The sequence below is a fragment of the Equus przewalskii genome, chromosome 15 (genome assembly GCF_037783145.1).
Source record: "Equus przewalskii isolate Varuska chromosome 15, EquPr2, whole genome shotgun sequence".
Taxonomy (NCBI): domain Eukaryota; kingdom Metazoa; phylum Chordata; class Mammalia; order Perissodactyla; family Equidae; genus Equus; species Equus przewalskii.
Window position 1 is genome coordinate 73438101 of NC_091845.1, and position 12143 is coordinate 73450243.

The 12143-nt window shown below is 42.0% G+C and overlaps 1 protein-coding gene across 6 annotated transcripts in view; it reads right to left on the bottom strand.

Annotated features, from left to right (window-relative positions):
• STAG1 (STAG1 cohesin complex component) overlaps positions 1-6472 on the bottom strand; it is a 363800-nt gene extending 357328 nt beyond the window's left edge. For 2 of the 6 annotated variants that reach the window (XM_070576138.1, XM_070576137.1), the window contains exon 1: positions 6047-6472. The gene's annotated coding sequence lies outside the window, so the exon portion shown is untranslated. The remainder of the gene's footprint in view (positions 1-6046) is intronic. The other 4 variants (XM_070576140.1, XM_070576142.1, XM_070576141.1 and 1 more) reach the window with 3 other exon arrangements.
• Between the last annotated feature and the right edge of the window lie 5671 nt (positions 6473-12143).

Here is a 12143-nt window from a genome sequence, read left to right on the forward strand (position 1 = left end):
GCACAGATGTTAGCTCGGTGACAATCTTTCTCACCACACACACAAAAAAAACCTTTTATCTAACTGACTATTACAGAATCCTATACCCAACAACTGCAGAATACACATTGTTTTCAAGTGTGAAAGGTACATTTACCAAGATAGGCCATATGCCGGACCGTAAAACAAGGTTCAGTAAATTTAAAAGGATTAAAATCATAAGAGTATATTATATTCTCTGACATCAAAGTGAAATTAAGTTAGAAATCAATAACAATAAGATATCTAAAATAATCCCAAATATTTTGAAATTAAACATTCTTAAGTAATTCAAAGGTCAAAGAAGAAATCAAAGCAAATGGGAAATTATTTCAAAGTGAATGATAATAAAAATATAACATACCAAAATCTGTGGGATACAGTTCTCAGACGAAAATCTATAGCTTTGAATGCTTATATTAGAAAAAAAGAAATGTCTGGAATCTATGACCTAGAAAAAGGAGAGCAAAATACATGCAAGAAAGAAAATCATAAAGAACAGAAACAAATGAGATGGAAAAGACAGAGAAAAGTAGCAGTGTTATTATTCAAAAAGATATCTAAATTGATTAAACCAGGAATCAGACTGGTCAAGAAAAAAAAAATTAACACCACCAGAAATTAAAGAGGAGTTATCACCACAGACCCTACAGACATTTGAAGGATAACAACAGAACCTTACAACTTATGTCAACAAATGAAATGAAACAAACAAATTTCTTTAAAAATAAAACTTAGCAAAACTGACATAAGATGAAACAAAATCTGAATAGCCCTACGTCTACTAAAAAAAACTGAATTTAAATGTTACCAAAAACCTTCCCACACAGAAAATTCCAAGTCCAGATAGTATCACTGATGAACTTTTACAAATACTCAAGGAAGATTAACATCAATATTACACAAACTCTTTCAGTAAACAGAGGGAACACCTCTCAACTTATTTTATGAGGCCATCATAATCTTAATACTGAAACCTGACAATGACATTACAACCAAAGAAAACTACAAAGCAATATCCCTCATGAAGAAATACTCCCAAGCCCCTAACAAAACATTAAATATAAAAAAGACAATACACTGTTAAGTGAGGTTATCCTAGGAATCAAGATTATTTTAATTTTTGAAAACTACCATTTATTTATCCATTCTACCACTGATGGATACTTTGTTTCTAAATTTTGGCTACTGCAAACAGGGCTACTGTGAACATTTTTGTTCACATATCCTGGTATACAGGCATTTTTCTCATCAGGAATGTAAAGACAGAAGTACAACTGCTAGGTTTAAGGGACATGTATCTTCAATTTACTACATAAAATAAATTCCTTTGCAAAATGACTGTGTCAATTTACACTCCCGCCAAGAGTGGGAGTGTAATTTCTCTACATTCTCACTAACACTTGATATCAGCAGAATTTTTAATGTTTGCCAATCTGATGGAAGTGAAATGGTTTCTTCTTATGGTTTTACTTTGCACTTTCCTGATTACCAATGAGATTGTAATTCAACGCTTTTCCAACTGTAGGTTGCTGTGAGTCATGATATCCTACAGGTGAATTGCAACGAGCAGTCTTAATTTTTTAAAAAAATCAGAATATATCAGAGTGCGCTGCATAAAGGTCAATTGCTATTTCATGAAACCCTTATTTCCATTGTGTGTTTGTACTAGATCAAATTGTAAAATGTTTTTCTAACTGTGAGCTTCTAAGAAGTTACAAGCCATTATGATATTTGCTTAATGACAGCAAAACTCCTTAGAGACATTTGGGCAACTACCTGGTGCATCAATTAGGCCCACAGCACAAAGGAACGCATTATATAAAGAAGGTAGGACTTGCCATATCCTTCAAGCACCAACTGACAAGAACAGAGAATTAGAAGAGAAAGGGAAAAAAACCTAATGGAAGCAATAAGGTGTGTATTATATGGAGAAAAGATTCTATAAAACCAACTGGTCTAACTATGACCTACTTAAAGCTCACTTAAAAAGAATCACATTTCTCAATAAGACAAGGTTTCTCTCAGCACTAAAAGACAGGAAGCTAGGATCCTATACTCATAACTATCAAAACGACAGAAAATTTATCCCTCCTTCTCTGTAGACACAACCCTAAACCCTTCCTCAAGAATCATTTCATTCTAGGGCTTATGCAACAGCTTTCTTTTAGGTCTCTGCTCCCTACTTTTGCCTACAGAGCGTCACAGTAGTAAGAATCATCTAAATTCTAATGATTCATATTTCTATTCAGCTGATAAGGATTTACCAAGGCCCTAATATATCACCTCTCTATTAAGAAATTGAGCTGTATCTCCCTAACAATTTTAATTCCTGGTTATATTCTTTAAAGCTTAATATCCTTAACTAAAACTGTCCTAACTGCCTCCTCTTGAAAATATTTTGCTTCTTGGACTGTTAAAGCATCCCACACAGCATGACCAAACTTCTGCTACCTTCTTCATTCCATCAATAACTTCCCTACTCTGCCACTTTCAAATAAATATTCTTTTTCATAAGAATTCCCTCCTCACAAGCTGCTGGACCAATCACACCAAAGCAGCTGTCTGGTGCAATGAGTGTGTGAACCTGTGACTTAATAGGAGTGTGATGTTAAGAGTTTAAATTCCTTAACTTCTCTGAAATTCAATCTCATCTCTAAAATGGGCAAAACAACAGGTATCAAAGAACAGTGAGAACTACATAATCTCTCCTATTGCCTTCCTTCTTTTTACCCAAGTTTTATTTTAATTTTATTTTTAATTTCCTCTAAGTGAAACAAAATACTTTTATACAAGGAGGCACTTAAACTGAAGTACCAGGAAATACGGGAAAGGAAAAAGCATGAAGAAAAGACAGAATAAGTACAAGTAAACTTATCAAGTGAGATTATTACTCTTCCTATGTGCTCTCCTTGTATGTCCCGATTGTAAAGAGGAAAATGTAAAGACATTTCTCTCCCCACAGCAGGCAAAATTCTAAGAACCCTCAATGACCCACACCCTTGTATAATCCCCTCCCTTGAGTGTGGGAGAGACCTGTAGATACAATAAAATATCACTGGGGTCGGCCTGGTGGTGCAGCGGTTAAGTTTGGGTTAAGTTCGCATGTTCCACTTCTTGGCAGCCCAGGGTTAGCCCGGTTCGGATCCTGGGTGCGGACACGGCACCACTTGGCAAAAAGCCATGCTGTGGTAGGCGTCCTATGTATAAAGTAGAGGAAGATGGGCATGGATATTAGCTCAGGGCCAGTCATCCTCAGCAAAAAGAGGAGGATTGGCAGTAGTTAGCTCACAGCTAATCTTCCTCAAAATTAATTAATTAACTAATTAAAATATCACTGCTGTGATTATTATATGGCAAATAGATTTTTTGCATATGTATTTAAGGTCCCTAATCAGTTGAGTTCACCAAAAAAGAGATTATCCTGGGTGGGTCTGACCTAATCAGATGAGCTTTAAAAAGGGGTCTTAAAAGGAAATCTAAGGGTTAGAGACAAAGGAAGTCAGAGACAGGCTCCTGCCTACCTGGATGAAAGTAAATAGCCATGTTGTAAAGTGTCTATGTGGACACCTCATCAGGAGCTGAGAATGGTCCCTGGCCAACAGCGAGCAGGATGGTGACTTCAGTCATACAGCCACAAGGAAATTAACTGTACCAACAAGTAGTGAGCATAGAAGACGACCCTGCGCCTTAGATGAGGAATGCAGCCACAGATGACATCTTGATTTCAGCCTCGTGAGATGGTGAACAGAAAGGCCCAGCTACACAGTACCCAGATTTCTGACCTACAGAAACTGTGATATAATAAATGGGTGCTGTTTAAGCTGCTAAATGTGTAGTACTTTGCTATACATCAAAGGAAAACTAATACACTCTCTCAACATAGGACAAAGCAGCAAAGGAAAAAAAGGAGGAAGAGAAATGTATCTTTTTTCCCAAAGTGCATTATATCTCCTTACAGCATTGATTATGAAGATACACAGATCCAGAATCGAGGAAAAAAACACTAAAACTGTATAAAACTGCATAAATTTTTAAAGTTTTAACAATTAAAGATGTGTGTGTTTGCGTATGTATTTAAGGTCTTAGGTAAAAAAGATGTGTGTCTTTTCCACACACATCTTCTTAAACAACTACCATATAATTTATTGCTTTCATTTTAGTGATGAGGAAAGTAAGGCTCAAAGAGCGACATCCCAAAGATCACAAATCTAGGCAATGTCTAAAGTAACTTCAGGCCAGGGCTCTCTTTCCCCTACACCACAGCCGCCTTAAGGCTTTAACAGAGCCGTGCAAATCAACAGTAATTTTATTACTGTCTTCAAAGGAAGCAATCCTAGTAGTGTAACAATTTTCCATACTTCACATCCCTTCAAACATCTTTAGAATGTCAGAACTTCAAAACTAAAGTGGATGAAATTTCTACTCAAAAGCAGTTTGGATGTAAAAATGACCATTGGTAGACCACTCTAATCATTTTATAGTACATTCTGAAAACGTAAAAAAAAAAAATTTAACAAAAACACCTGTAGGTTTTTTACAACTTTATTTAGATAGCAAACAATTTGTGTTTATAAGCATTCTCAAAAATCAAAAGCAAGTAAACAACCTTTCCGGATCTTTCAATATTTCCCCCGTCGGGCAAATTTCTTTTAGTCTGAATTCTTTATACATCATAAATATGAGAACGCGGTACAATAATACACCATACAATAAACAAGTCGTTTTTATTTTCAGCGTTGTGCATATTTCCCTAAGTGCTTCACCATCAGAATTTGCAATTTTCTTTTAAAAAACACAGAAAACTAAAAGGTGGAGTCATATTCAAATTCCACATAAGTTACAAATCACGCAACTTTCTTTATGCCAATTCAAATACTTTCACAAACACTAACTACATTTGCTAAGATGCAAAATATAGTCTTTTCTAGTCACAACTACAAGAAGGAACAAACTATACTCATCATCTTAACACCAACTTTAACAGCAAATAATTCGCTATCGTCCCATACAAATAGCATTGTTTTGAGTCTATCAGCTTCCAAAACCACCCCATGATTTATATACCCGGGGCACGATTCTTTGCAATGTGAAGAGAATCGATATCATTTCAAATGTGGGTAGAAGGGGTGACGTGACAATCCTAACACTCGAAAATTTCTTCGTCCCTACAGCACGCAGAAGCAGCCGGTTCGGACTCTCCAATCGACGCCCTGGTCCAACTCCAGGCACTCCAGTTTCCCAGCTCTTCACCCCGCCCCCACCCCAAGAAAGGAGGGAAAACAACTTTTATTGGCCTCGTCTCCCGGGGGACTGGCAAACTAGCGGGCCAGCGCTCGGGCCTCTGGACACGTTTCACAAGGAGGCCTCCGTCGGGGGCGGGGAGGGCAGATAGCGGGGAAGCCCGGCCCCGACGCCCCCTCTGCCCCGGCCGCCAACCCCCTGCCCCACCCCACCAACAGGCCTGGGCCGGCCGCCACGGCCAGCCACCCCCAGGCCTCTGCGCCGAGGCGAGCTCGTCGTCATGTGACGACGCTACCGCTAAAACACCGCAGAAACGCAGGGCGGCGGGCGGCGGAAGGCATTCGCAGCAGCCCGCCTCGGCCCGGCCCCGCCGGGCGCGGGCAAGTCCCGAGAGTCCGGGCGGGGGGGCGGAGGGCGGGCTTGGCGGCGGGCCCGAGCGCGCCACAAAGGCTTCCGCGCCCGTCGCCGTAGTGCCCGAGCGGGCGGGGGCACAATTTTCGGGCCCGCGGAAGGGGTGGGGAACGACGAGGGCTCCGGGGTGCCCGCCGCGCCCACAGCCGCCCACCCGGGCGCCCGAACGGCCGGCGACCGCCGCGCCCCGCACAGGCCCGCGCTGCCTCCCTCCCCCGCGCGGGGCCCGCGCCCGGCCCGCCCGCTCCCCGCTCGCGCTCCCTCGCTCTCGCCCGGCCTCCATCTTGGATCGGCGCTTCCAACCCCCGCGCCGCTGCCGCCGCATTCCCCCTCTTTCCCGCCCCCCGCCGCCGTCGCCGCCGCCCGCACTCACCTCAGCTGCCCATCCGGGCGCCGCCGGCCGTCGACCTAGTTTCCCCCCAAAAGTCTCCGGTGTGTTATTCCCGATGTGGGGGGGTTGTTACGGGGTGGTCGCCGGGGGTTCGGGAGCGGGGGCCGCGCCTTCAACGGAGCTGCAATCCTAACCCGCCATCTGGTGGCATTTTCCACACGCCAATGGCGCCGCTGCAGACTTGGGTCCGGACCGCCCTCTGCTGGCCGCGGTGCTTACTGCCTCGCTGACGGGACGGGCCTGCCCGGAAAAGGGAGGGAGCTGAGGCGCGAGCTGGGGGCCGCAGCGGGGACGCGCGCAAACGCTTTCCTGTGGGGATTGCGCGCACGCGCACCAGCGGCGCGGGAAACGTGGCCGCTGCGTGGCGGCCCCGCCCCCGCACGGAGCGCTAGCCCAGCTCAGCCAATCGCGAGCGGCGGGTACTTCTCGATGAGGGCGCTGTGGACAGTTCGAGGGCCGCACAAGGCGGGCGGAAGGACGGCCAACGCGGCGCCTGCGCGCCCGGCTAACCGAGTTGCCGCCCGCCATTTTTGGAGCTTTTTCTAGACCTGGGAGGGAAACCCGCCTTCGGCTCCTTCGCGGAGGCTCCTCCCCACGTCGTGCGACTGGCGCGTCTTTGCAGTCCCACCGTGCTCCTGGTGCCCCCAACCCCCGCCCAGGACGGGCGCCGCGGAAACGGGAGGGAGTAGAGACACAAAACCTTGATCCTGCCTCTCCAGGGGTTAACGAGGGCCTCAGAGTTTAGCATTGTATTAGCGATTTATTGTTGACTGTTGACGAGGCACTTTCCCGGCGAGGGTGAAAAGGTTGCGAGAGCTGTTTGGGACCTCCCTCGCCGCCGATCTGGACGCTACAGTGCCCGCCCCGGGCCGATTGGCGTCGTCCCTGCCTCTCTAAAGCAGCATCCTCTCCGTGGTGCCGGCTTTGCATAAGGCGGCAGCATTGGCTAGTTAGTGAGAAAGCACTGTAGTTAGACTAGGAAAATACAGCCTCAGCTTTGGAATTAGCTTTCTCCTCCCACAGCCTAGGACTCTCTCAGTGGCTCTGAAACGGACGTGTTAATCCTAGCCTTGTAGCTTCCAAAAAGGAAATAATTGACTAACGTGAGATCGTGACCAAAATATCCCGTTGAATGTGGCCTCTTCCCTAACCATCAGCCTGTCCGTGGCCGTGGCTCTTAGCTTTCACCTGCTCACAACTTGTCAATACAAAGGAGAATCCTTAATGCCCCAGGTCATCAACCCCGTTTATGACTAAATTCTCTGTTGCTATAGCCAGCTCTGTTTCAGCATTGCCTTAGCATCGCCCTTCTAAATAGTCTTCAGGGCCGATCTCCACTAGTTCACCCGTATTTCTAGTTTCCCTCCCAAAGGTCACAAGGCTTATAGCTTTTCACTGGAGGAAGTCACAACCGACCTGGTTGGGTTATAAATTCATGTCTGGAATATAATTTGTTTTACTGATCTCTGGCTGAATTCCTATCATGTTCTCCGCAAAGACTGTTCCTATGTTTCCTTGTTATAAAAGGTGCCAGTCCCAATCCATACTAATAGATAACTTCATCTAGTTTCCTGGGGCCAAAGCAGTGGGACTCCAATTCTGGTTTGATATTCTCTCCATCTTAAAATATCTGTAGTTACATACTGTTCATGATCTCAAAAATTTTCACCAAATTAACCCATTCTCCCCTTCTCTCCAAAGCCAGTAATTTTGCCTAAATATGCTTTCCCTTCCCACTTCCTCCTTCTACCACCACATTCACAGGGTCTTCTTATCTTCAATATCTTCTTATCCACTGGCTTCTTCCTTTCTATTTTTCAACAGATTCCATTGTTCTTTTAAAAAAACTGAGTGCTGCTAGTCTCTCCAGTTACTGTACTACCAACCTTCCTTTCACTCACATTTCTCAAAAGAAGCAGTCACTTCCTTCATTTCCACCTTATTCCTGTCAACGCAAATAATCCATAATCTATAAATCAAAATTGGTGTGAGTTTATTATGAGCCAGATCCCAGGACTAGCCTGGGGCCTTGCCTTCCTTCCTTAAGGAAGGAAGGGTACCAAAGAAGTGGGGTGTCTTGGAACATACATCACACATGACAGGAATATCCCTTTTACAATAGTCATGAGATTGCTTTGCTGGCACAGCAATTCAGTGAACACAGCAGGTCTGTGGTCTTGAGGTGGGTGGTCACAAGGTGAGCACAGCAGGTCAGCAATCAATCCTTAGTTTAGGGAGAGATGCTTATCCTTAAGGATATGCCCATGTGGAGGAAGTTTCATCCTCATTTTTAAGGACATTGTTCTTGTCTTTGGGACATAGTAAATACTTAAAGCAGATATACAAGGCATGCTCAATGGCCACATCAGGCTCTTTTGGAAAAACAAGTTCAGGCCTAGTTAATTTTACACAAAATGGCTTCCTCAGATACTTCAATATATCCTATTGCTGGTTGTTTATCATTTCTTAGCTTTTATCAATTTGACTCCATAACAGCAAAATGATATTACACTTTAAGGTTATCAGAATTCTAATTTCCAATCATTTTCTCATTCTTCATTTTCTTGGCACACTCAATTTCTCTCTCTTCTTTGAAACCCTATTTCCCTTTCTTTTAAGACAATTCCTGGGATCTAAACCTACCTGGTTTACTGGTCTTCTGATTCCTTTGCTAGCTCCTCTTTCTTCCATCCCATGGTTAAACTCCTAGCTCTCTGTTGTTCTCTGCTACGTTCTTTCTCTTCAAGAGTCTCCCGAAATTACTGTGTTTCCTGATTTTTCCTTAACTGCAATTCCTCATGTTCAGCTTACTTGCCGGAAAGCTCCAGCTCAAAATTCAACACTTAAAATAAGGCATCTTTCTTATTCGAATTTCCTGATTTCTCTTAACAGCATTGTAATTTCAGCATAGTGTAGTAATTAACAGCATCGACTCTGGAATCAGACTGCTCTGGAAAGATATGTGACCTTGGGAAAATCTCTTTGTGCCTCAGTTTTCTCAACTGTAAGATAAAAATAACAATAGTACCTATCTCATAGAGTTGATATGAATGTTAAATGAATTAAGACTTTTATAGAAATGCCATTGGTATTAGTTACATTGTTGCTTTTATCTTGCTTAGAACTTTTTAGCAATGTTTTAAAAATATTCAAGGGCTTGGGTAGTCAACTTTCTGAGTTTATAGAGATTTAAAATTGTCTTTATTTTGCCCTCTCACTTAATCAATAGTTGAGCTGGTGTTTGCAAATAATTACCTAGTTCCCTAGGGTCTACATTGTAGACTTGACTCTTTTCCTTCAAAAAAACCTAAGTCCTACCATATCCTCATTCAAATCCCTTGCTTTTTCTGCTCTATCCTCATTTAAGCCCTTCCCTCCCCAATTCCCATTGCCTTACATGAGAACAATTATAACAGCCTTCTGAAAAAGTCCTTGTCTTTCATTCACCTCCCTTTAAAAAGGCACAAAAGTTTTCTGTGGTTCCTATGGCTTACAAAATATAATCTAAAATACTTAATGACATTCAAAATATGCCTTGATTCTTTTCCAGATTCTATTTTGTCACAAATTCTTCACATTAGTTGATCTACTCTGATAAATCATAAATGTAAGCAAATTGCAGATACATTCAACCTTTAGCTATTTGGTAAGATCAAGTAATATGTCCCATAATATATTGACTCTGTTACAGGATCATATTTCCCAGGAACCTCTGCTTTCATGAGATTCTTAATCAAGATTCCATATCTCTTGGCAAAGATTTTCAAACACCGCAGTTTTCATGAATAGATTCAAGTCATAGGTGTGAACAAAATATCAAAAAATGTATCTGGAACTAGTGTAGGTACAAGCTAAAGGTCCTAAATATTGTTTAGGGTAGGGAGTAAAGTATCAGTAGAACAGCTGTGTGTAGTCCAAGTTTCTTGGTATCCTTGGAATTGCTACCTCATTGCTCATTTCAAATGATCTGAAATGTGGCCTAGCCCACTTTGGGGATTCATCCTCAATAGGTTAGGTGTCTAAAGAAGAAGACACATGCCCGTTAGACTATTATTTCAACTCAATCTCTTAGCCAACCTGGTCCAAAAGTAGATATTTAATATTACAAATATAAAACTTGCATTTATAGAATTACATATTAATGTAATATAAATACATTACAGAATAAATGGTTAACATTTGTAACCAAACCAGGTTCGTTTTTGCCTATTGATCAGAAAGCCAATCACTGAGACAATGAAACTGCAGCAAAGAGAGGGTTTAATCACAAGGCAGCAAAGTGAGGAAGCAAGAGAACAAGTCTCAAATCCGCCTTCCCGAAAATGGGGACTCAAGGATATTTACAGGGTAGCAGGGCAAGGTGGTCTGAAGTGTGGAGATAGATGATTGGAGGTAAGGAGAAGTGAGGTAATTGATGATCTGCACAAGCATAGTCAACCTTCATGCCTCTTCATAGAAGGCGTGTTCACAAAATGGCAGCATTACCATGATCTGCAGGTGGAGCTCCTTGACGTCAAAAGGGTCACTTGTAGAGTATTTGCTTGGGCCCAGTTGATGGATTTGTGGTCTGAACCAACCTGAACTGGACAAGGGTCTCAGTTCCTGAAAAACCACTCTTAATTACTCTGTTGAAAAGATAAGGTCAGTTGAACTGGTCTTGGATGGCCTACAGTTACACATTTATTAACCAACAACGTGAAGAATTTTGCCTTATAACTCACAGAGCTAGTTTGTGACTATTTAGATGACAGACCTTCTTTAAAAATTTTGTTAAACTTATGTTTTTTTCCTCTCTGGATAATTTTAGAATGAAGAAGATTTCAAAGTTATTCCATTGACCTTAGACTTCTGCTTAAAGTAAGACATGTTCAGCCAACTTGTTTTCATGACAATAATGATGCTGTTTCTTTTACAGAAGACTTTTTTTAATGACTTTATTTTATTTATTTTTTTTGAGGAAGATTAGCCATGAGCTAACATCTGCCACCAATCCTCCTCTTTTTGCTGAGGAAGACTGGCCCTGAGCTAACATCTGTACCCATCTTCCTCCACTTTATATGTGGAACGCCTGCCACAGCATGGTTTGAGCAGTGGTGTGTGGGTCCATACACGGGATCCAAACTGGCCAACCCTGGACCAACAAAGCAGAACATGCAACCTTAACTGCTGCACCACCTGGCTGCCCTCATTTAATGACTTCATTTTTTTAGAGCAGTTTTAGTTTAGTTTAGTTTTTTCTAGGTTCACAACAAAATTGAGACAAAGGTACTGAGATTTCCCATATACCCCCTGCCCACACACAGGCATAGCCTCTCCCCCTTTATCAACATCACTCACCAGAATGATACATTTGTTACCAAGGATGAACCTATATTGACACATCATAATCACCCAAAGTCCATAGTTTACCTTAGGGTTCACTCTTGGTGTTGTGCGTTCTATGGATTTGGACAAATGTGTAATGACATATATCCCTCATTATAATATCATACTAGTGTTTTCATTGTCCTAAAAATCCTCTGTGCTCTACCTATTCCTCCCTCCTACCTCACCCTGGCAACCACTGATCTTTTTATTGTCTCCATAGTTTTGCCTTTTCCAGAATGTCATATAATTGGAGTCATACTATGTAAATATACTATGTAATACTGTGTAATCATACTATATAAAGCATACTGTGTAAACTGTAGAATGTAGCCTTTTCTAATTGGTTTCTTTCACTTAGTAATATGCGTTTGAGCTTCCTCCATGTCTTTTCATGTCTTGCCATGCCTTTTTAGTGCTAAATAATAATCCATTGTCCAGATGTACCACAGTTTATTTATCCATTCACCTACTGAGTAATATCTTAATTGCTTCCAAGTTTTGACAATTATGAATAAAGCTGCTATAAACATTCCTGTGCAGGTTTTTGTGTGGACATAAGTTTTCAACTCCTTTGGATAAATACCAAGGAGTGTGATTGCTGGATCATATGGTAAAATTATGTTTAGTTTTCTAAGAAACTGCCAAATTATCTTCCAAAGTGGCTGTACCATTTTGCATTCCTACCAGCAATGTAAGAGAATTCCTGTTGCTC